Genomic DNA, 17726 nt, shown 5'->3' on the forward strand with positions numbered 1-17726 from the left:
TGATTTGAAAATATTTTCTCCCATTTTATGTTTTTTTTCACTCTCTTGTTTGTGATCTTTGATGCTTAAATTTAAATTTAATGAAGTTCAATTATCTGTTTTTTCTTTTGTTGCTCATGCTTTTAGTTTCATAGCTAAGAACCCATTGCCAAGTCCAAGGATATGTAATTTTACCCCTATGTTTTCTTCTAAGACTTTAGTTTTAGCTCTTAAATTTAGTCTTTTATCTATTTTGAGTTAATTTTTGTATATGGTGTGAAGTAGGCGTCAAAAGTCATTCTTTTTTTTATATAGATTTGACCTCTCCCCCCAATAAAGAAATTTATTTTAAAACTACCCACCATTGGATTTGACTCAGACATATGCCCCACGGGTATGTGCACCTTCCCAATTTATTTAACCCTTGAGAACTTCACTGTAGGTCACCATCAAGGCCCCCAGGGAGGTGACATATTCCTCCTCATCCTTGTTCTGATCCAGTTCTTCCATCAGCCTTGCAATTTCAGCGTCCTGCAGCTTTGAGCCGATGGTGAGCTCCTTCTGGATCAGCTCCTTCAGTTCCTCTTTGTTCAGGGTGTTGCTGTCCCCCTCCCTGCCAGAGTACTTGTGGAAGGTCACACCAGGAGGCTGATGGCCTGGTGCAGGGGGAACGCCATGACTGAAGGCTGGAGGCTGGGATGGGAGTGCGCAGGCTGCAGAGAACGGCGAAAGGAGCAGTGGAGGGGAGGCAAAAGTCATTCTTTTGCATGTGGTTATCCAGTTGTTCAGAACGATTCATTGAACAGGCTACTCTTTTCCCCTTTGATGGTCTTGACATCCTTGTCAAAAACCAATTGACCATAAATGTACAGGGTTATTTTTGGATTCTCAATTCTATTCTCTTGATGGACATGTCTGTCCTTATGCCAGTACCACACTGTTGTTGTTACTGTAGCTTTGTAGTATGTTTTGAAATCAGGAAGTGCGAGTCCTCCAACTTTGTTCTTCTTTTCAAGATTGTTTTGGCTATTCAGGGTCCCTTGTACTTCCATATGTATTTTAGGACTGGTTTTCTATTTCTTGTTATTATCTGGCATTTTGATGGTAGCCATTTTAGTATTAATAGATGTATCTCATTGTAGTTTTGATTTGTATTTCCCTAATGACTAATGATGTTGAGTATCTTTTCATAATTTATCATTTGCATATCTTCTTAGGAGAAATGTCTATCAAGTCCTTTGTCCATTTTTTCCCTTTGTCATTTTGCTGTTGACTTGTTCTTTATATATTTTTGATATTAGACCCTTATCAGACATAAGATTTACACATATTTTTTCTCATTCTGTGGGATTTTTAGTTTGTGGAAGCTGTTGTATTCTTATGTGATCAATTGAAACAGAATCATTGAATCCCCCTCCCCAGTACTGAAAAAAAATGAACCCAAAATAGGAAAGAAAAGAACAGTAAAAGAAATTCTTTAACAGAAATCAAACAAGGAAAGAGACATAAAGTACTGCAGAGAACTTTAAAAACTGGTGATTAAGGGAAAACAGATCTTCATTGTGTCTCCATTGATAGAAGTCATTCTGGGGAGTGGACCAAATTCTGAGAAGTCTCATTGAAATCCCCTGCTTTGGAGAGAAGGAAATTGAGCAAGTATTTTTATATTTTCATTTTTCTAACAAGGGAGTAGTGAAAGTTACTACTTGAAACAAATTAGGTCAGCAGTGGGGCTCATACTTGAATGAGAGAAAAAGTGAAGTTTGCTCAATGGCAATAACGATCAATTCCGGGTGGTGGGATCTGGGATATTTACAAAAGGTCAATCCATGATTTTCCCATCATTTGAATTCTTTAAAACAAAGAAATACTATTTTGATCAAATACACATGCCTAATGGCCTTACTGTGTGAAATCTTAACCTTTGAATTTTAAATATATATGCAGTGTCTTAATTTTAGTATCCTCAAACAGTTCTATCCTGTGTGTATTTTGCACATAAAGTCCATTAACGTAGGCCAGTAGCAGCACTGTTATATCCAATCACATATAATCTGTTAGAGGGTGACGAAAGGTGTTCCGAGTTTCAAATCCGCTAAGGGGTGTTGAAGGAGGTGCTTTGTCAGTCTAATTGCTTCTCTCCTCCTTTAGCCCTAATAAAATCATTATCATTGAGCAAATTCCATGAGCTAAATACTTTAAGCCCCAAATCTTGTTTCATCCTCACCACATCCCCATTTTACCAGTGAGGGAAGTGGCACCTAACTCACTTAAGCGTGTTGCCCAAGGTCTCACAATTAATAAGGGGCAGAGCCAGGATTTCAACCCCAAATTTCTCTCCAAAATTCACCAAGTCACTAAGAAACACAGGTTGCAAGGGACAAAGCTAACTCAACCTGTTTAAGCCCACCACCGCCCATCCCTGCCACTCCCTGCATGGCAGCTTTTCTCCACATGATGGAGATGGTGGCAGCTCTTGGATCATATCTCCCAGAGAAGTGGGATGTTTCATCTCTGGCTTCCACGAAGAACTCACTTATAGAGGGCAAGGTACTATGATTGGCCGGCCATCTCTGTGGCCCAGGAGTTGGAGATTTTGACCAGAAGAAGGTAGGGGGTGCTGTGCTGATAAAAACACTACGCTACAGCTTCATAGAATAAAGATTGAGCTCAGCACGTGAAAGATCAAGTTGAAGGCACCGTACTTGAAAGAAACTGGAAAACATGATCAAATATCTATTAATTAGAATAATGAACCTTATGGTTCTGTTTTAACATAAGATCTTCATAATTGTAAGGATTTCATCATTGAAGGGATTCACAGAAATATTTGTACAGAACTTAGTCTACCATCTGCCACGTAATAAATGCCCCCTAAAATTTGGCTCTTATGGTTCCCAATTGGTCCCCCAAGTTATCTTTTTGACCTTATTTCTACTCTTCCTCCCCTGGCACCTCCACCCCTAGCCACACCTTGTGTAAGCCACATTGCATTTCCCTAACTGTGTCATGTGCTTCTATTCCTCTCTACACTTGCAGTTGTTGCTCTCATTGATTTAACCACCTTTTCCTTCCTTATCCATCTGTTAAACTTCTACACATACCTCAAGAGCCACTACCAATATTTCATCTACTAAGAAATTCTCTAAGAGCCTGGATTGTCATCTTGACCACTTTGAGACTATGAGTGAAGAACCAAGGGATGTAATATTTAGGCTTTAAAATACCCTTGACAAGACTGTGTACCACAGAATACTAAAAAATTTGAAAAAGCATTTTGTCACAATTCATAGTAATTGGAATAAATGGGCAATGAAGCACATAAGGAAGTATTTAACAATATGGTGTTCTAAGAATTAGTACTGAGACAAATCTTGAAATCTCAGCGTTTCTGTTATAAATTATCTATAACATATCTGTTGGAGCACATAGTGAAATCTCCAGATACTTTTCAGATTACTATGTGTTCTTTTCATTAGTAAAATGCCAGAGTGATGGATATCAGTCTCAGGGAATTTTAATCATGAATAAAGAAGGAAAACAATAGATGATTTTCAGTAAAGTTCACTGTTGGAAAAAAAAACAGCTCAACCTTTATGACAAGTGAAAAACAAAGCAGTTTTTAGTACAAGATTATATCTAGGAATCATTGTCAGTCATCTCTTACACAATACATTGGTGTATTTATATGGGTCAAAAAATGCTGAGAGTCATAAGGGGGAGAAAGCAGAACAGTAAATGATGGTTTTGCCTTTAACCTATTACTTGAACTATGAAGTATGAACATACAATCAGATTCAACAAAACCTTGAAGCTTTGTTTGCCAAATCTTAGATGAAAGAGGTAAATGCATGATTAAAAACAAAAAAAATATTGCAGGAAGGCAGACTTGGCCCAATGGATAGGGTGTATCCGTCTACCACATGGGAGGCCCGCGATTCAAACCCCGGGCCTCCTTGACCCGTGTGGAGCTGGCCCATGCATTGCTGATGCGTGCAAGGAGTGGGAGTACCATGCCATGCAGGGGTGTCCCCTGCATAGGGGAACCCCACGCGCAAGGAGTGCGCCCCGTAAGGAGAGCTGCCCAGCGCAAAAGAAAGTGCAGCCTGCCCAAGAATAGCCCTGCACACAAGGAGAGCTGACACAACAAGATGACGCAACAAAAAGAAACACAGATTCCCGGTGCCACTGATAAGGATAGAAGCAGTGACAGAACACACAGCAAATGGACACAGAGAGCAGAAAACTGGGGGGGGGGGGGGGGGGGCGGGGAAGGGGAGAGAAATAAATAAAAAATAAATCTTAAAAAAATATTGCAGAACCAGTAGCAAATTAAGGCAGAAACAAAAGTTGAAATAAATTTACAACAATTTAGGGAAAATTTACAAACATACCTACACACAGAGAAAAAAAGGATGAAAGGAAATAATACCCCAATTTAAAATTGAATATTATCCCTTGGTAGTGGAATTATGGGTGAATTTCATTTCTCACATAATTTTTTATTTTAGAAACTGTTTTACAGTGAAGATTTATTGCCTTTAAATTTAGAAAAGACATTTAACATAAAATTTAGATAAACAAACAATGATCCATATTAAATTATTAGTGGAAAGTGGTATGCTCATTATTATCTAACCCCAGGAAGGCTAAATTTGAAAATCCATAAAATACTTTTGGTACCATTGTAAGAAATCAGAAACTTGGTGTGATGATAGGAGTCATGTCAATTCTTGTGTTTTAACGTAGTTTTTATGTAGTTGATTTACACTTAAAACTGTAATATAGACAATTTCTATTTTGGAGCTAGAAAAATCAAAGTATGACATAATCCAATCTTGGCTGTTCATGGAGAGGATAACCCATTCATACCCTTTGTTCCTTATTTCTTTTCTGTTTTTTTTTTTTTTCTCTCTCATTTTCAATAGCTTCCTAACATGAAGTGTTTGGGGGAAAATAAAGCTATGGTGTGAGCAAGCCACCAGGTGGAGATGCTGAGTTGTTATTAAAGTCACTTGCAGACTTTGACAAATGTTGGTTCCAATCTTTTGTGGGTGTGAGAAAAACCTGGACAATTTATTTATAACGCAGATTCTCAGTACCTCCTTACGAGGTTAATTTGGTAAACTTTGGATAGTGTTAAGGAGTCTGCATTTTAAACCCCCTCCCCCCCCTTACAGCTTCCCAGTGATCCTGATAGACTGGTCTATAAACTAGACTTTGAGAAACTGATGTAATTGGGAATTAAAGCTATGTGCATATTTGAAAATATTTAGAGAAAGTATAAGTTGAGAATAGAACTAAACAAAACCAAGTTCTTGGGAATTACAACAGGTAAGGGTCCACTGGAGGAGGAAGAGCTAGCAAAGATACTGAGAAGTTGCCAGAATGATAAGAAGATAACGAGATAATGTGTAGTTATTGAAGCCAAAGGAAGACAGAAAGAAGGGAAGGAATGTGGTCAACAGCGCTTAATGGCCCTCAGAACCAAGTGCAAGGAGGACTAGCGAATGCCCCTTAGATTTAGAAACATGGAGGTCACCAGTCATTTCAGAATTGGAGATATTTGGAGGTGAGGTAGGAATCAAAGTTGGTTTAGAGTGGGGGCTGTAGGGTGTATTGCGATGAAGAAATTGAGGCAACAGGCACAAATGATTCTTCGTAGAAATTTGACTACTAAGGGGAAGAGAGAGCAGGGCAGAAGTTTGGTTGGAAATCAGGCCCAGGGAACTTTTTTAAGTTGAGAGAGATTTGAGTTTGTATAAATGTTAATGGAAGGGAGGGAGCAGAGAAATAGAGGTTGGAGATATAGGTAAGAAAAAAATAATGGCTAATGCTGATGTGGGCTATGGGTGGGAGGCTCTTTGTCTCTTCCCAGATAACCTAAGCTGTCTGTCCTGACTTGTGAGTGTGGGACGATAAGAAGCTGCAGTCCTGCCCTTGGTGACCATGGCAACGACTCCAGTCCCTGGAGGCCATTTAGCAATGCAAACTCTATATACATACCAGTCAGTCCAGGGAAACTCTGATAGTGGTGATGCCGAAACTTAAGGGAACTTGGACTTGGCCTCGAATGGGAAATATAGCCTGTGCATAAATTCAAAATCATCTAATTCTGTATCCAAGTGTGCCTAGTCTCTAGAAATCCAGTTAAGTGATATGGGCTTTGAATGTTCAGAGAGGATGTAAGATTAAATGTGTATTCGAGGTTGCATCCAGACGGCATGTGGGCAAGATGCTAATTCAAGCTCACCTGAAATGTGGGTGATATGTTAATTCAAAACCTATCTGGTACTCAGGCAAAGACTTAACTAACAAAGAAAGTCATTTTCTTTGATAAAAGCACCATTTGACTCCCCACCCTGTATAAAAGGAACTTGGAAATCTTGTTGGGCTGGAACAGAAAGCTCTGGAGTGCGGCCAGCCGTCAAGAAACCATTTTTTCTTCTCAAAATCATTCCTGAGTCCTGGCCTTTCTATACGCAAATAATTGAACCTCACTCAAATTCTGCAACAATGCAAGGTCCTGGAAGACAAGAGCCCATGGGACCTAGAACACAGGAAGATGGACACCTCCCCTCATCTAACAGGCAGAAGGGCTGGACTCAGATGCAGATAAGTTGTAGGTTTGATGGCAACATTTAAAGGGTATCTGTGAACTACTTTCTAAGAACAATAGGAATAAGGTCAAGTGCTAAGCATGATACAGGGGTTGGGAGGAGAGGTAGCTGGATTGAAGGTTTAGAAGAGTATAAAAGGCTTAAAATGGCAATTGGGGAGAATGACTTAAGAGGAGGGAAATGGGAGAATTTGTAGTTAATATTGCAGGCCCAATTGTGGCTGATAATTATAATTTACATTGATACAAATTTTAAAAACTGGGTAAAATATCTCCAGCGGCACTGGGGCATGGGCAGACACAAAGAAAGAGACTTAGGTATTTGCAGAAATAGGATTTTGCCGGACAAATGCAGTGAAAACACAGGGGGTTATTGGCATGAGACTGAGGTAAGTGATGGCGTTAGTGAGGAAGGGACTCAGAGATAGAAGAAAAGTGTAAAAAACGTCAGTGGAATGGAAATCTTGATGAGGTTGATGAATAGTTACAATGAGAACAGATGACTAAGCAAGAGGTAAAGATAAGGGATAGAGGTTTGAGTGTAGGATATTTGAAGGAGAAAATCTGAAAGTGGAACAGCTTCAGGTATGGCTGAAGTTGGGGACTTTGAATAGAGTTGTCATAGTTTGCCAGGGTGCTACGACAAATATCATACAACGGGTTGGCTTAACTGTTAGGAATTTATTGTCTCACTGTTTTGAGGCTGGAAGAAGCCCCAAATCAAGGTATCAGCAAAGCTCACTTTCTCCTAAAAATCTTAAGTGCTCTGGTGCTGGTTACCAGCAATCCCTGGGGTTCCTTAGCTTGTACTTCTGCCTTCCATCCCATGGTGATGTCCTCTCCTTTCTGGCTTATGTAACTTCTGGGTTCTCTTTAGAAGACATACAATAATCTGGAGTAGGAACAGAAGGGTATAGGCACACAAATTTTGCATGCTATTTTAGATAAGGTGGTGTCAATTCAAACTGTATTGTTATGGATTTAGGATGGTAAATGTAAACCCTATGGTAATCACAAAGAAAACATCTAAAAAATATAGATCAGTACATGAGAAAGGAATCAAACTGTTTCACTAAGAAAGATCAACTATACACAAAAGAAGGAAGCAATGGAGGAAATGAGGGATGAGAAAAGGTATAAGATATGTAAAAAACAAACGGCAAAATGAAGTAAGTCATGCTTTATCAGTAATTAATTTGAATGAAAATGGATTAGACTATTGAATCAAAACAAAGAGATTGACAGAATGGATTATTTATTTATTTTGTATTTATTTCTCTCCCCTTCCCAACCCCCTGCCCCAGTTGTCTGCTCTCTGTGTACATTTGCTGTGTGTTCTTCTCTGTCTGCTTGTATCCTTGTCAGCAGCACCGGGAATCTGTGTCGCTTTTTGTTGTGTCATCTTGCTGCGTCAGCTCTCCATGTGTGTGGCGCCACTCCTGGGCAGGCTGCACTTTTCTTGCGCTGGGTGAGTTTCCTTATGGGGCCCACTCCTTGCACATGGGGCTCGCCTGTGCAGGGGACACACCTGCGTGGCACAGCACTCCTTGTGTGCATCAGCACTGCGGGTGGGCCAGCTCATCACATGGGTCAGGAGGCCCTGGGTTTGAACCCTGGACCTTCCATGTGGTAGGCGGACACTCTATCTGTTGAGTCAAATCCGCTTCCCGACAGAATGGATTATAAAGCATGCTTCAACTATATGTTGTTTATCAGAGATTCACCTTACACTCAAAGACAAAAATAGCTTGATTGTGAAAGGGGGGGATAATATATTACATACAAATAACAATCAAAAATGAGCTGGCGACTTTACTAATATCAGTCAAAACAGACTTTAAGTAAAAAAAGCTACACGTCACAATGAATTACACAATATATAAATAAAAGCGTCAATCTACCAAGAAGATACAACAACTGTAAACATATGCACTTAATAACAGAGTCCCAACCGACATGAAACTAATGTTGACAGAACTGAAGGGAGAGAATGACAGCTGTACAATAATAGTTGGAGACTTCAATACCCTTCTTTCAATAATGGATAGGACATCTAGATAGAAGATCAATAAGGAAAGAGAGGACTTGAACACTACTATGTACCAAGTAGACCTAACTGACATATATAGAAAATGACAGCAAAAACAGCTGAATACACTTTCTTCTCAAGGGCATATGAATATTTCTCCAGGATAGCCATATGTTAAGTCACAAAACAAATCTGGAAAATTCACAAATATGTGGAATTAAACAACATAAACAAGAGGTGGGTCAAAAAAAATCACAAAGGAAATATTACAATTCCTAGAGTGAAAATGACAACCCAGCACACCAAAATTTATGGGATGCAGTAAAGGCAGTGCTCAGAGGTAAATTTATAGCTATAAACAACAACTTTAAAAAATAGGAAATATTTTAAATCAGTAACCTAGCATTTACTCTTAGGAAATAGAAAAAGAAGAGCAAAATAAATCTAAATTTAGTAAAAAAAAATTAGAGAGGGGATAAAAGCAATAGAGAATAGGAAAATAACTGAGAGAATCAATGAAACCAACACTGGTTCTTTCAAAAGATCAATAAAATTGACAAACCTTTAGCAAAAATGATAAAGAAAAAAGATGCAAATAACTAAAATCAGAAATGAAAATGGAGACATTATTAATGATCTTGTAGAAATTAAAAGGATTATAAGAGACGACTGTATGCAGTTGTTTGCAAACCAGTGAGATAACCTAGATGAAATGGAAAAATTCATAGAAGTATGCAAATTACCTAAACTGATTAATGAAAATAGGAGCTCTCAATAGACTCATAACAAGAAAAGAGATTCAGTTATCAAAAACTTCCCAATAAAGAAAAATCCAGGACCAGAAGGCTTCCTGTGAATTTACTGAACATTCAAAGAACTAATACCATCCTTCTCAAACTCTTGCAAAACAATTGAGACAGGAACAATTTCCTAACTCATTCTATGAGGTTAACATTATTCTGTTACCAAAGTCAGATAAACACATCACAAGAAAGAAAAACTACTGACCAATTTCTCTAATGAGGACAGATGCAAATATCCTTAACAAAATAATAGCATATTGAATCCAACAGCATATTCAAAGGATTATACACCATGACCAAGTACGATTTATCCCAGGAATTTTCAGTGTAAGAAAATCAAACAATGTAATATACCACATTTATAGAATGAAGGAAAAATGATATAACCATCTCAGTTGAAAGAAAAAAGGCATTTGCCAAAATCCAACAACCTTTTCTGGTAAAACATTCAGGAAAATAGAAATAGAAGGGAACTTCCTCTACCTGATAAAGGGCATTTATGAAAAACCCACAGGTAATATTATACTCAACGGTGGAAAAATGGATGCTTTCCCCCTAAGATCAGGAACAAGAAAAAGATTCCCACTTTACCACTGACTACTATGGAACATCAGATTGGAAATTATAGCCAGAGCAATTAGGAAAGTAAAAGAAATAAAAAGTATCCAATAGGAAAGGAAGAAATAATTCTCTCTCTATATGCCAAAGACATGATCATTTATATATAAAATCCTAAAGAATCCCAAAGAAAACTAGTAGAGTTCATAAATAAATCCAGTCAAGTTTCAGGCTACTAGATTTGATATTTAAAAAATCAGTTGTGTTTCTAACACCAGCAATGAAGAATCTGAAATGGAAATGTAGAAAATAATTTTATATACACTACATCTAAAGAATGAAATTTCTATAAATAAATTTAACCAGTGAAGTGCAAGATTTATACACCGAACACTACAAAACACTGATGAAAAGTTATAGGGAGTCCAGAGATTTAGTATTGTTAAAATGTCACTATTATCCAAGTGATCTACAAATTCACAATAATCCTTGTCAAGTATTTAACATTGCGGGCAGGGAAGGCCTCACAGAGCTGGTTAGTCATATTTGGGCAAAGACTTGAAGGAGTTGAGGGAGAAAGTCATATGGATAACCTTGATTCCAGACAGTAAAAGCTAAGTATGAAAAGGAAAAATTACCAGCCAATCTCAAATATTAAAATGGATACAAAATGTTACAAGTTCTTCTATTGCCATAATAATAATAAGTCTACTTTAGTCCGTAGTTGTGTTTCCCCCTTGTTTGTTCATTCCTCAATTTTTGGGATGTTGGAATTGTTCTGCATGACATTGCAATGACAGGCACAGGCCATTCTACATTTTGTCAAAACCTATAAAATTGTGCAGTACAAAGTGTAAACCATAATGTAAACTATAAACTATGTTTAATAACAATGCTTTCATATTTATTCCTCAATTGTAACTAATGTAACACACTAGTGAAAGATCTTGTTAATGGGGGAAATTGTGGGAGGCAGAGACAGTGAGGTATATGGGAATCCCCTATATTTTCAATGTAACATTCACGTAATCTCAAGCTTCTTTATTTTTTTGTCTTTATTTATTTTTTAATGTTATATTAAAAAGTATGAGGTCCCCATATACCCCCCACCCCCTCACCCCACTCCTCCCATATCAACAACCTCTTTCATCATCATGGGACATTCACTGCACTTGGTGAATACATTTTTTTGAGCACTGCTGCACCACATGGATAATGGTTTACATTATGGTTTACACTTCCCCCCAGTCCATTCAGTGGGCCATGGCAGGACATACAATGTCCAGCAACTGTCCCTGCAGTACCACCCAGGACAACTCCAAGTCCTGAAAATACCCCCACATCATCTCTCTTCTTCCCTCTCCCTACCCTCAGCAGCTACTATGGCCACTTTCTCCACATCAATGCTACATTTACTTCCATTACTAATCACAATATTTCCAAAATAGAATATCAGTAAGTCCACTCTAATCCATATGCTATTCCTTCATCCTATGGACCCTGGGATGGTTATGTCCACTCCACCTCTATATTGAGAGGGGTCTTAGATTCCACATGAATGACGGATGCAATTCTCCTGCTTGAGTAGGGTTGGAGTCCTGCTGGAGCAGGCTGTTTTGGGGGCTTGCAGGGCAGGAGGTGTCTGGACATTGATTTGGACACTTTGTTCTTATTCTATTTCCTTGTTGTTGTCTGAGTTCCCTTGAAGGAAAAATACTAGGGTCAGGGAAAGCAAAAGGGGTCAGAACAGAAAATGTATAATAGTAGTATTGATAGTAAATGTCAGCAGAAGAACCATGTTAGACCTTGGAGAATGAATATTAAACTCATGTAAGCTCTGTAGAATTACAGGAATAAAAAAGTGGAATACCTACAATGAGATGAGAAACTGAATATGGAGAAGAATATAGTATGAATCAAAAGGGCCAGTGTGATCTGAAGAGAGGGAAAGAAAAAAGAAAGGACAATAACATAAAGAATGAATAAAAGATGGAAAACAGAATAGAGGTATTAGAAATAAAAAGTCAGAAATATAGGGGGCTAAACAAAGAGAGGTGGAATGTCAGAGCAACAACAGAAGATGGAAGATAGAAAGATGTAATGGAAAGGAGATAGTGTTGGTTGCCAAAATCAGTACACACAGAAAAGAGGAAACCGAGGATGAGGAAGCACAGTAAACAAGAAACTGTCTGCAGCACCTAATAGAAAAAAAAAGGGGGGGGGGGAAGGGTGGTTGGGGGATAAAGAGGAAGGAAAGACAAGAAAACAAACAAAACCAGAGAAGCCCTCAAGCAAGGATTCCTCTTTGCAATTGAAAAACCTGCTTAGGAATCTGTCCTTCCCCCTTTCTTCCTTCCTCACTTCCCTCTCTCCCAGGGCAGCAGGAAACCTGTGTGAGAACTCCCCTCTGAGATTCAAATGGGACCCAGTGGACCCAACTCACCACAGAAAATAATGACTCTGTCTCTTTGAGAGCTAACACCCACACCTTTTCGGAATCCTAAATATGCTATTGGAAGCCTACAAAGCACGTCCTCCTGTCCCCCTCCCTAAGGTGTGTGCACAGGACTAGTTAATTTTCTTTTTTTTTTTTTTTAATTAAAATTATTTTTACGAATTACATTAAAAAAACACGAGGTCCCAATCAACCCCACCGCCCCCACCCCCCACTCCCCCCACAGCAACACTCTCTCCCATCATCGTGGCACATCCATTGCACCCAGTAAGTACATCTCTGAACATCACTGCACCCCGTAGTCAATGGTCCACATCATAGCCCACACTCTCCCCCGTTCCATCCAGTGGGCCCTGGGGGGGTCTACAATGTCCTGTAATTGTCCGTGAAGCACCACCCAGGACAACTCCACGTCCCGAAAACGCCTCCACATCTCATCTCTTCCTCCCATTCCCCAAACCCAGCAGCCACCATGGCTACCCTTCCCACACCCATTCCACATTTTCTCTGTGGACATTGGATTGGTTGTGTCCATTGCACATCTATGTCAAGTGGGGGCTTAGATTCCACATGGATACTGGATGCAATCCTCCTGCTTTCAGTTGTAGACACTCTAGGCTCCATGGTGTGGTGGTTGACCTTCTTCAACTCCATGTTAGCTGAGTGGGGTCAGTCCAATAAATCAAAGTGTAGGAGCTGAAGTCTGTTGAGGCTCTGGGCCTGGGTGTCTTATTATCAGTCCAGAGATTCAAATCCCCTAAATATATCTTAAACCCCAGCACCAACTACAATTCCAATAAAGTAGCATGCAAGTCTTGTGGGAAGAGATCCCCTCCGAGTTCAATTCCATCATGTAGAAACACCAGCTCCAAAGAAGGGCCATCTGCCATGGCAGTGAACCCCATCTGCCATGACCATAGAACCCGTGGTTCTCTTTATCCCTCAGAAGAACCAATACCTGGGGTTGTATCTACTTTATCTGTCTCTTAGACTCTGCTCAGTTGTGCATAAGGGCATTCCTTCTGACAACCTCCAGACTCTTTTTTAGAGACTCATAGCCTTATATTCTCATTTCTCCTTTCCATTTCCCCCTTATATTAGGTCAAACAGCATTTTGAAGTCATGTTATTATATGTAGACAGGGATATTCTGCTGATCCGTATTGAACCTTTAATTCAAGGTCATTTTCTAGTTGCGTCTTCAGCTGGTATGTGGTAGTGATCCCTCGGTGCCAGGGAGGCTCATACCCGGGTGTCATGTCCCACGCTGGGGGGAATGCACTGCATCTACATTCTGAGTTTGGCTGTGAGAGAGGCCACATTTGAGTAACATGAAGGCTGTCAGGAGGAAACTCCCAGGCACAGTGCTACTCTAGGCCTTGTTCTTATTGCAGATGTATAGGCTCAAAAGCATAACCATTAGTATCAGGAACCCACTGTTAGGCCCTCCTTCCTTCCTGGTTCTTGCCGTTAGTTAATTTTCTGACTCCACCTTCTCCCAGACCAAATTTCCCTATCCCAGGACATTGGTACATTGGGCTGCCTTAGCAGATTCACCTCTCCTCTCTTCCTAGCCTCTCCCCAAGCCAGCTGACATGCTCCTCCAAGCTCAAAAAAGGGGGATCAGACAACTGACGCCGAACTTCTCAGGCTCCTCTGTGCCTCTCACCAGAACCCTCCCACTCTCGGAGTTTGTCCGAGACCAGCAGGCTAGGGGAATGCGGGGGTTCGGGGAGCGCTGGGTTTAGGGAACATGGGCCTGGGGAGAACCGGCTCAGGGAGCATGGGTTCGGGGAATGCGGGCTATGGGGAACACAGGGTTCAGGGAACACGGGGTTCAGGGAACGTGGTTTCTGGGTTTCGCGGGTTTGGGGAATAAGGAACCCGGGAATGCCGCTGTGCAACCCGCATTGTTCACGCCATTCTGTAAGGGTAAGGCCACATTGGGAAAATATAGGAATAGAAATACATTGGGAGGTGGGAATTGCAAGTGCCTTCAGATAGATAAATGACTTAAGGCAGCCTCCAAGGAGAGTGCCAGTAAATAACTTAAGGCGGCCTCCAAGGAGAGTGCCAATAAATAACTCAGAACTGCCCACAAGAACAGTGCCAATAAATAACATGGGGCTTTTAGAAGAAACAATAGATAGGCTATCTTCAGCTAACCGCAGTGTTCCGCTTCTGTGCCTGCTTGCTTGCTCGTAAATCCCCTCCCCCTCCTAAAAGGCTATAAAAACACCTCTACCCTGAGACTCAGGGCTGCTCTCTCCTCTGCGTAGGATGAGACAGTCGCTGCGCGGCTAATAAAGCTCTCAACTGGAACTATATTCTAAGTCTGAGTCTGGTCAATATCGCTAATATATAACAATTCTGCTGCTATCAGACCAAGGGGAAGGTTTCACCTGCCCACAGCTTCCTGCACAAGTGCCAGAAACCCATGATTTCATCTTGAGCAAGTACTCTTTTTGTTGCCCTCTCTCCAGATCAATGTCCAGAAACCTCCTGCTTTGTGGGTTCCCGAAACAGCTCACTCGGGCAGAATTATCTTTCTTCAGCTGTACATTTTGATATTTAACTGCTTGGGCCCCCATGCGTAGCAAGAGTAGAAGTTGGGTGGATTTGATCACTTTCTCGGGGCAGAGCAGGTAGATGTACCCAGTTCACCTTAAAGGGCTGTGGCACTCCAGGTCCCAGTGCACCCCAGGAAGGAGAGGAAACACTGCATAGTCTAAACAGTCTCTCTCTGGCAGTGCAGGCAGATTCACCTGCCCGCCTGGGGACTCAGCACAGGTTGTGGCCTTTTCTCATTTTAAATGGGCATTTTTTTTTAAATCTAAAAAATGTTTGCTCTTCCTTTAAATAGAAGTTTTAATTGGTTTTAGACTCTAAGTTTATGGATAACATTAGGCACACAATTATTGCTGATTATCCAGTGTAAGGGTAAGAGTATTGATAGTTTGAAAAGAAACTGGGAAACTTTCCACCTTCTTTTATGGTCTAGAACAAGAAGGGCATTGGCATAGGAATTTATGGAAATTTCTATGGAAGTATGAAAGAACTCAGCAGTAAAAAATATCTAAAAAACACTTTTGACCAACCCAAAGCAACAAAGATTTTCTTGACTTTATTCTTTTTTTCTAAAAGCTTTAGAGATTTAGTTTAACATTTAAGTCTATGATCCATTTTGAGTTACTGTTTTTATGTGTGCATAGATGGAAAAATATTTTTGCATATAGGCATCCAATTTTCCAGACCAAATTACTGAAACGGCTATGTTTTCTCTTTAATTTTTCTTTGAATCTAGTAATCAGTTGGCAGTATGTACATATATGTGTGAGTCTATTTCTGAACCCTGTTTTTTTCAATTGATGTATTTTTATCATTATGACACTAACACAGTGTCTTTATTATTGTCACATTGTAGGAAGCCTTGAAAACAAGTAGTGTAATCCCTCCAATTCTGTTCTTTTAAAAGTGCTTTTGGCTATTCTGGGTGCTTTCTATTTCCATATCAGTGCTAGAATCAGACTATTAATTTCTATTAAAAAGTTTTGTGAAATTTTTATTGGGACCACATTGAAAGTATTGATAGGTTTGAGAAGGATTGCCATCTTAACAATATTGATCAATGAACAATAAATAAATATTCACTTATTTAGGTCTTTATTAATTTACCTCTACAATGGTTTTTCGTTTTTTAGTGTACATATCTACTGCATCTCTGATGGGATTTATCCCAATATATTTCACATTCTCTAATGCGATTTTAAATTGCACTGCTTTTCAATTTCAATTTTCAATTAGTCATTGCCTGTATATAAAATGCAATTTTAATATTTATCTTTTATCCTGGAATCTTCTTAAATCCAATTATTAGACCTTGATGCATTTTATATTGATAGAATTTTCTGCATAGACTATCTTGTGTTCTATGAATAGAAAATGTTACTTCACCCTTTCCAATTGGAGGTTTTTTCTTTGTTGCACTGGACAGAATCCCAAGTGAAATATGAAATGACACTCCCAAACACATACCCACCACCCCACCACACCAACTGGGAAGTCATCATTCTTAGGTTGTTTTCTGCATGTGAACACTCAGTACAACTTCTGGTACATGAATATCTGCCTCACTCTGCTACACTGTTAAAACCATCCACTTATAAAATGTTACCATAGGGGAAAGGGGGAAAGAGGGAGAATGTTGGGTATATGAGAATCCCCTGTATTCTGTACATGACTTTTCTTAACCTAAAGCTTCTTTGAAGACAAAATGAAAAGAAAAAATAAAACACTGGGGGAATACACAGAAGAAAATATCACTGTACATACAAGATAACAGACCTTACAGTGATGAAAGACATAACATCAAATTATTTTTAATTTTATATTTTCAATTATTTTTTATTCCAAAAATTTTTAAATTTTTTTGTATTTTATTTCTTATTTTTCAAACTATGATTATTATTTCATTTTCTTATTAATTGTATTTGGTTGTTTTCTTAGCTTCATTTTTGAAGACGTTTTGGGTCACAGAAGGATTATAATTATGGCAGGGGAGGATCATTGGTGCGGGTGTCAGTGATGGGGGATGCATGAGAGGAGGTTCACCTGGGGCATACCTATAAGGCATATAAATGTGTTCCCGTGTTCATGGGACATTGTCATAGTGGGTGGAGAGTCACACTATAGCCAAAAGAATACAGAATTTCTACCCTGGGGAGCTCTGCCACCTTCTCTAATGGGACAGCAAGAAACCCTTGAGTACAGGGGCAGTGACTAGTGAAGGAGGAAAGACTATTGATGGGCCCTTGATACTGATGAATGTCCTTATGAACCATTACTTTTGAAATTAAAACTTAGCCTAGTATTATAGGGTACCTAAGAGTTACCTCCTGAGAGCCTCCTTGTTGCTCAAATGTGGCCTTTCTCGAAGCTCAATTCAGCATATAAATGCATTACCTTCCCCCAGGTGGGGGACATGGCTCCTGGGGGAAAGCCTCATGGCTCCAAGGGATTCCTACCAAGCACCAACTAGCAATGCAACTGGAAAAATATGTTGACCAAAAGAGGAAAAGGGTAAAGACAAATGAGTTTATATGGCTAAGAGACTTCAAAGTGAGTCAGGAAGTCATTCCAGAAGTTAAGCTTATGCATGTCTCAGCAGGATTTCATTGATTGCCAAAATAAATATTCCTCAAATAGCAAAGACATCCAGACACTATAGGCAGGGCAGACAGCTCAGGAGTTTTGTTCCCTGCTAGGGAGCCCTACTTGGGATCTT

General features: G+C 39.6%; 1 pseudogene; it reads right to left on the minus strand.

Moving 5' to 3' along the window:
• Positions 1–396: 396 nt before the first annotated feature.
• Positions 397–656, minus strand: LOC101433306 (protein S100-A6 pseudogene; annotated as a pseudogene).
• Between the last annotated feature and the right edge of the window lie 17070 nt (positions 657–17726).

The sequence above is a fragment of the Dasypus novemcinctus genome, chromosome X, assembly GCF_030445035.2.
Source record: "Dasypus novemcinctus isolate mDasNov1 chromosome X, mDasNov1.1.hap2, whole genome shotgun sequence".
Lineage (NCBI taxonomy): Eukaryota > Metazoa > Chordata > Mammalia > Cingulata > Dasypodidae > Dasypus > Dasypus novemcinctus.